General features: G+C 35.3%; 1 pseudogene; it reads right to left on the bottom strand.

The window, feature by feature from the left end:
* Window positions 1-5,136: 5,136 nt before the first annotated feature.
* Window positions 5,137-5,255, bottom strand: LOC120601432 (uncharacterized; annotated as a pseudogene).
* Between the last annotated feature and the right edge of the window lie 504 nt (window positions 5,256-5,759).

Below are 5,759 nucleotides of genomic sequence, written 5' to 3'. Positions count from 1 at the left end.
CTGATAAGTTGTCATTTCCTGAAAATAAGTCATTAAAAAGTACGTAATTGTTTGAGGGCATTGTTGATGTCTACCAATACCAAATAAATGACAATCGTGGTAGTTAATAAAGATTTTTATCTCCCCTAACACAGCTATCCCAAGATAAATGTTTACTCCTTTTGTGGAGATTCATCTATCAATGAAATATACCCAGTAGATACTGCCACACTCCAAAGAGGGACATCCAGCCATATTATCCACTAACTGGTCCACACGTGAGACCTCTCAGCAGCATACTTCAGAACACAGAGTAGATTTTGCATTAAATAATCACCAGCACCAAGGTTAACAGTATCTCATCCAGGACGTGAGAGTAATTTAAGAAACACATTAGCAGTACCCTCTCCAAACTCATACTTCACACACAAAATGATGGAGCCTTTTAAGAGGAGGAACAGACCTCAATGATCCCTGTTAGACATAAGCCCCTCAAATCACAGACATTTCTAATCACTTTAAGGCTACCAAATTTGCCACAATAAGGCAAAATATCATAAAATCACCCCATCAGCAAATACCGCTTCAGTCTATAACAAGTAAATGTAATGAACAATGCTAAAGATACACAGAGTAATAAAACACAGTATCTGAACTCAAGGGTTTATAAGAAAATTGAGAACGAGAACATAGATATTAAAAGTGAAGTAAAATACAAGGTAGCATGAGGCAAACTACAGCACTAGAAGAGTATTGGATCTAAAAAGAGGGGAGCCAGCATTTAATTAAAGTCCATTATATACCTTTGAGCCAGTCACTGACCAACGTCCTCTACATAGTTACTTGCTTAACATGGGTTTTTAAAAAAGAGACTTTATCCTAAGGAAATAACACGAAATTTAAGCAAAAATTCCGGCACAAAATATTCCAAATTTTAAATACAGACTATTAGGTTATATTTGAGAGTTATTAATTCTGATGCTAATGCTACTGTTGTTATATAAAAGAATGTCTTATTTTGGGGAAAGTAAAGAGGCATCGTTCACTCTCCTAAAAAAAGAGACAGAAATATACAGAGACGGTATAAAATGAATCAGTTATTCCAAACCCTAATAGCTGTTGAATCCAGGGGGTAGGTATATAGGTCTTCCTTATGCCAGTATTTTGTTTTTTCTATGTTTAAAATTTTTATTATAAGAACTTGAATAAATATATATAGAAAAAAGAGTAAGAAGAAATATACCAAAATATTGACAGTAGTTATGTCAGCATAATTATAGGTGATTTCTCTCTCAATATGATATATTATTAAATTGTACACTTGAAACCTATAATTTTTTTAACAAATATCATCTTAATAAATTTAATTAAAAACTTTAAAAAATTTTAATGAGTAATAAAAAATAAAATAAATAAGAAATATTATTCTGTAATTTCAATTTTTTTCTGAATTATCTTAAAAGTAATGCTGGCATTACACAGAGTTGTGTGTGAAAAAATAAAAAGCCTTAAGCCTCTCCATTTAAAGCCAATTGCGATGTGGGCTATTGTTATTTTGGTTCTGACATTATTTAATAGTTTCTAAAAGGAAGTTCAAGGCATATTTAGTCATATTTCAAATAGTATCTTGGCAAAGCCACAGGGAGGGCTACAAAAACAGGCCAACCAAGTTCATTAAACTGTGTATCCAGTTCATTAATACACAAGGACATTTTTTAAATCTTGAAAAAATTCAATCCAATACCTCTGGGGAAATTCTCTGCATAGTTATTCAATAATAGAGAAGCCTGGAAAGTAACTAATGGCAAGGAGGAACAGCAGTGGAGAAATGGGGAAAGATCTTGGAATGATAATGAAAAACAAATTAGAGATTAGTTTCCAATGGCGTAAGTGTAAAACAGGTCGGTGTTGATTTGAACTGGGGATCCAGGCAAGACTACCTTTCTTCCTGCTTGCTGAGACCATCTAGTCCTACATAACATTCAAACTGGGGACACGAGAAACCTGTGAACAGTAAGTCTAGCAAAGCATAGAAATAGGAGTCTTCAGAGATTCATTCATTAAAAAAAAAGAGCAAGAAATTTAATATTCAGAACCTGCCAAGAGATGACAGAGTGCAGAGAGATAAAGTTACAAAAATATGTAACAGATATTAATGCCAAAAAGAAAGAGAAAGCATTTACTCAGAGCTAAGAATAATGATATTAAATAAAATTAAGAACTGAAAAAAAAATGTAGTAAAAATTATCTAAATGATGTCATTGGAACATCTCTTACTACTTGCCTTTATATGCTACTGCTTAGCTTACAAGTCATAGTGTCCTTGCACGGTGACTTGCATAGGTTAACGCTTTCCTTTCAGTCAGGGAGTGGTTTATGTTAAGAGCCTTAAAATAACAGTATAGTGCCATGGTGCCCAAATTTTGCTGCACATAAGAATCCTCTGGAGAATTTTTTAAAACCTAGTGTTCCTGTTGCATCCCATTAAACCACATATCAACGAGTGGGAGCCACGTATCAGTCAGGAGAATCTGATGTTCAGCAAAGGTCAGGAACTACTGACATGTGTGCAAAGGCAAATGCAGAAAGCTGTACTGATTACGAAATACATGCTGATTATTTTAGGCAAAACCTACCCCACAAGTGCTACAGCCAGTCAAATCATATATCATCTACATAGGAAAAGGCAAGTATTATGACACTACAGGCATAAAAGTATAGAGTTGAGAGAAAGTCAGTGACCAGGAGTAGAAGCTACTGAATTATACCACACGTTCAGCTTGGTGAGGGACCCTTGTTGCAATGTCATAAAGACATAAGGACGGATTCCATGCTAGCTGAAAATAAATAGAATGTATTTTTTTCACCCTTTTTGATGGAGTCTATATACTATGTTACCATTTGAAACCAACTGCATTAATTTTTTTTCATCCCTAAGAGATGTTGGTTTTATTTCAGAATATCAAATGCATTTTGAATTGTTTCCATTTTTCTTTTGTTCTCTGATAGACTGTTTATAAATATATACCACATAATAATTTGGAAGGTTTCTTAAATTACTGTAATTTTTAAAAATATAAAAAGTAATTTAAGTGTATAAATTTGGAAGTGACTGGAAAAGCAATTTGAAGTTTATTTCATTTGAAAAGCATATAAAAATATGTTGTTTGAGTTTGGCTTTTGAAAGCAAACATAATTTATGCTTAACTATTCTATACAAGAGGCCAAAGTTTATCTCTTCTCTCTCAAATATTTCCCTTCTCAAAAAGAACAAAACTAAAACAAACAAACTGGGTACACTCTTCTCTGCTCCCATCCATTGGTCACCAGCCTGTCTCTAAGGCCCTCTTTACCAGGGTCCTCTCCATGGTCCCTGTCACTCAATGAGAAGGAATTTCCCAGACCACAGAGGGGACTCAGCCATCTATTTGGAGGTAGAAGTAAAGATGATTGTTTTCCACAATGGCCATGTCCAGACTGCCAAGCTGGATCTAGCTTAGGGAAAAGGAGGACAGATATTAGATCTAGGGCTGCTGGTAACCCAAAGGGCCTGACATGGAGCTGCCATACCCACTAATCAAACAGGATGGGAACTTCCTTTCCAGACTGTTTTGTTTTTGTAGCTGACGGTAAACCCAGAGCTAAGTCTGACACATTCACCTAACACTCTTTCTAAGCACAGATGATATATATATCTTTTGATCCTAATATATATATATTAATATATATATAACACTCTTTCTAAGCATAGATGATATATATATCTTTTGATCCTAATATATATATATATATATATAAAATATATCAGCTATATATATATGTGTATGTGTGCACATGTGTATATGAGCTTTATTGAGATACAGTTCACATACAATATTATTCGGCCATGTAAATTATATAATCCAATAGGTTTTATTCTAGTCACAGGGTTGTGCAACCACCACCACAATTTTAGGACATTTTCATCATACCCCCTGCAAAAAAAAAAAAACCCAAATCCATTGGCAATCGTTTCCATTTCTCCCCAACAGCACCTTACACCCAACTGCAAGCCCTAGGCAACCACTAATATACTTTCTTTCTCGGGATTTGCTGTTGTGGAAATTTCATATAAATAGAATAATACAATATAAAGTCTTCATGTCTGACTTCTTCTAGCATAATGTTTTCAAGGTTCATCCATGTTGTAGCATGTAACAATGCCTCATTTCTTATTATTGGAAAAAAAATTCCCATTATATGGATTTACCACATTTTATTCATCCATTCATCCGTTGATAGACATTTGGCTGTTTCTACTTTTGGATATTATGAATAATGCTGCTATAAACATTTGTGTACCAGTTTCTATATGGGCATGTATTTTCATTTCTCTTGCATATGTGTATCTAGGAGTGAAATTTCTGGGTCATATGGTAACTCCATGTTTTATCTGTTGAGAAACTGACAGACTATTTTCCACAGAAGCTAAACAATTTTAAATTCCCACCAGCAATATATGACAGTTCCAATTTCTCCACATCCTTGCCAATGCTTGTTATAGTCTGTCTTATTGATTATAGTCATCCTAGTAGCTGTGAAGTGATATGCCAAATGGTTTTGATTTGCATTTCCCTGATGGTTAGTGACATTGAGCATTTTTCATGTGCTTGTTGGCCATTTGCAAGTCTTCTTTGAGGCAATGTTTATTTATATTCTTTCCCCATTTTTAATTGTGGTATTTGTCTTTTTATTATTGTTTCTCATATATTCTTTACTCTAGATATATGATATCAGACATATCACTTGCAAATATTTTCTCCCATTCTGTGGGTTATTCTTTAGTTCTTGATGGTGTCCACTGAAGCACAAAAGTTTTTACCCACTGGTTTTTTTCCCTCTCTCTTTCTCTTTTTAACTAACCCTATATCCTTGTACTTCTATGCAAGGCTTTTAATAAATGCAGAGCCTGGAATATAGGCTTTTAATAAAGCAGTGGTTTTTATCTGTTTTAATACTGCAATTTGAAAGTAGTACCTAGCACAGAGTATAACTTTAATGAATACTTGGTGAATGAATGATTGAATAACATTCACATACACTCAAATTTTTATCTTTCTGGGAGTATAGCCCATCTTGTTTAAGTATGGCCTTTTTTCTGTTTTTTTTTTTTTTAAACTCCTACAGCACTTGGTATTCCGAGGTGGTCTCCCATCCAAGTACTAACCAGGCCCAACCCTGCTTAGCTTCCAAGATCAGACAAGATTGGGCATGTTCAGGGTGGCATGGCCATAGACAAAGTATGACCAGGGAAATGACTGTTTTCAGTGAAATACTAAAGGACTATCCCTGCCAAGCACTAAGATCAGGATCACCCGCACCCACCTGTAATCTTTGATCTTGACTATCTCCCACCTATTCACGAAATTGCTAATCTCTGCTGCAAAGGAAAAGCCCACAGTAGACCTTTCCCTGCTGCCTAAACTACAACCAAGAGTGGAATTCAGTGATCCCTCCTTGCTTGCCTTTCAATGGGCAATTATACACATGGTTGAATTATTATTTTAAATGAGAGTCTTCTAGTTTTATAGATGCTAATTTTTAGTGGTCCCGAGAAACTCAGTCACTGGGTAAGGGTGTATAGGGCCTTTGTCACTTCACCATCAGAGGGCTGCTTCCGAGTCCTTCCCTGGGTGAACATGAGAATGGAGGCCGGTCCATCAAGGATGGTGCAGGTGCTGCAAGGCTGGAGTGGTGAAAGCCCAGACATTTACAGTCCTCTGAAGCCACCACAATTTAGA

Source organism: Pteropus medius, unplaced genomic scaffold, assembly GCF_902729225.1.
Source record: "Pteropus medius unplaced genomic scaffold, Ma_sr-lr_union100, whole genome shotgun sequence".
Taxonomy (NCBI): domain Eukaryota; kingdom Metazoa; phylum Chordata; class Mammalia; order Chiroptera; family Pteropodidae; genus Pteropus; species Pteropus medius.
The sequence above is the reverse complement of the archived record's forward strand: the minus strand, read 5'-3'. Positions and strand labels throughout refer to the sequence as shown.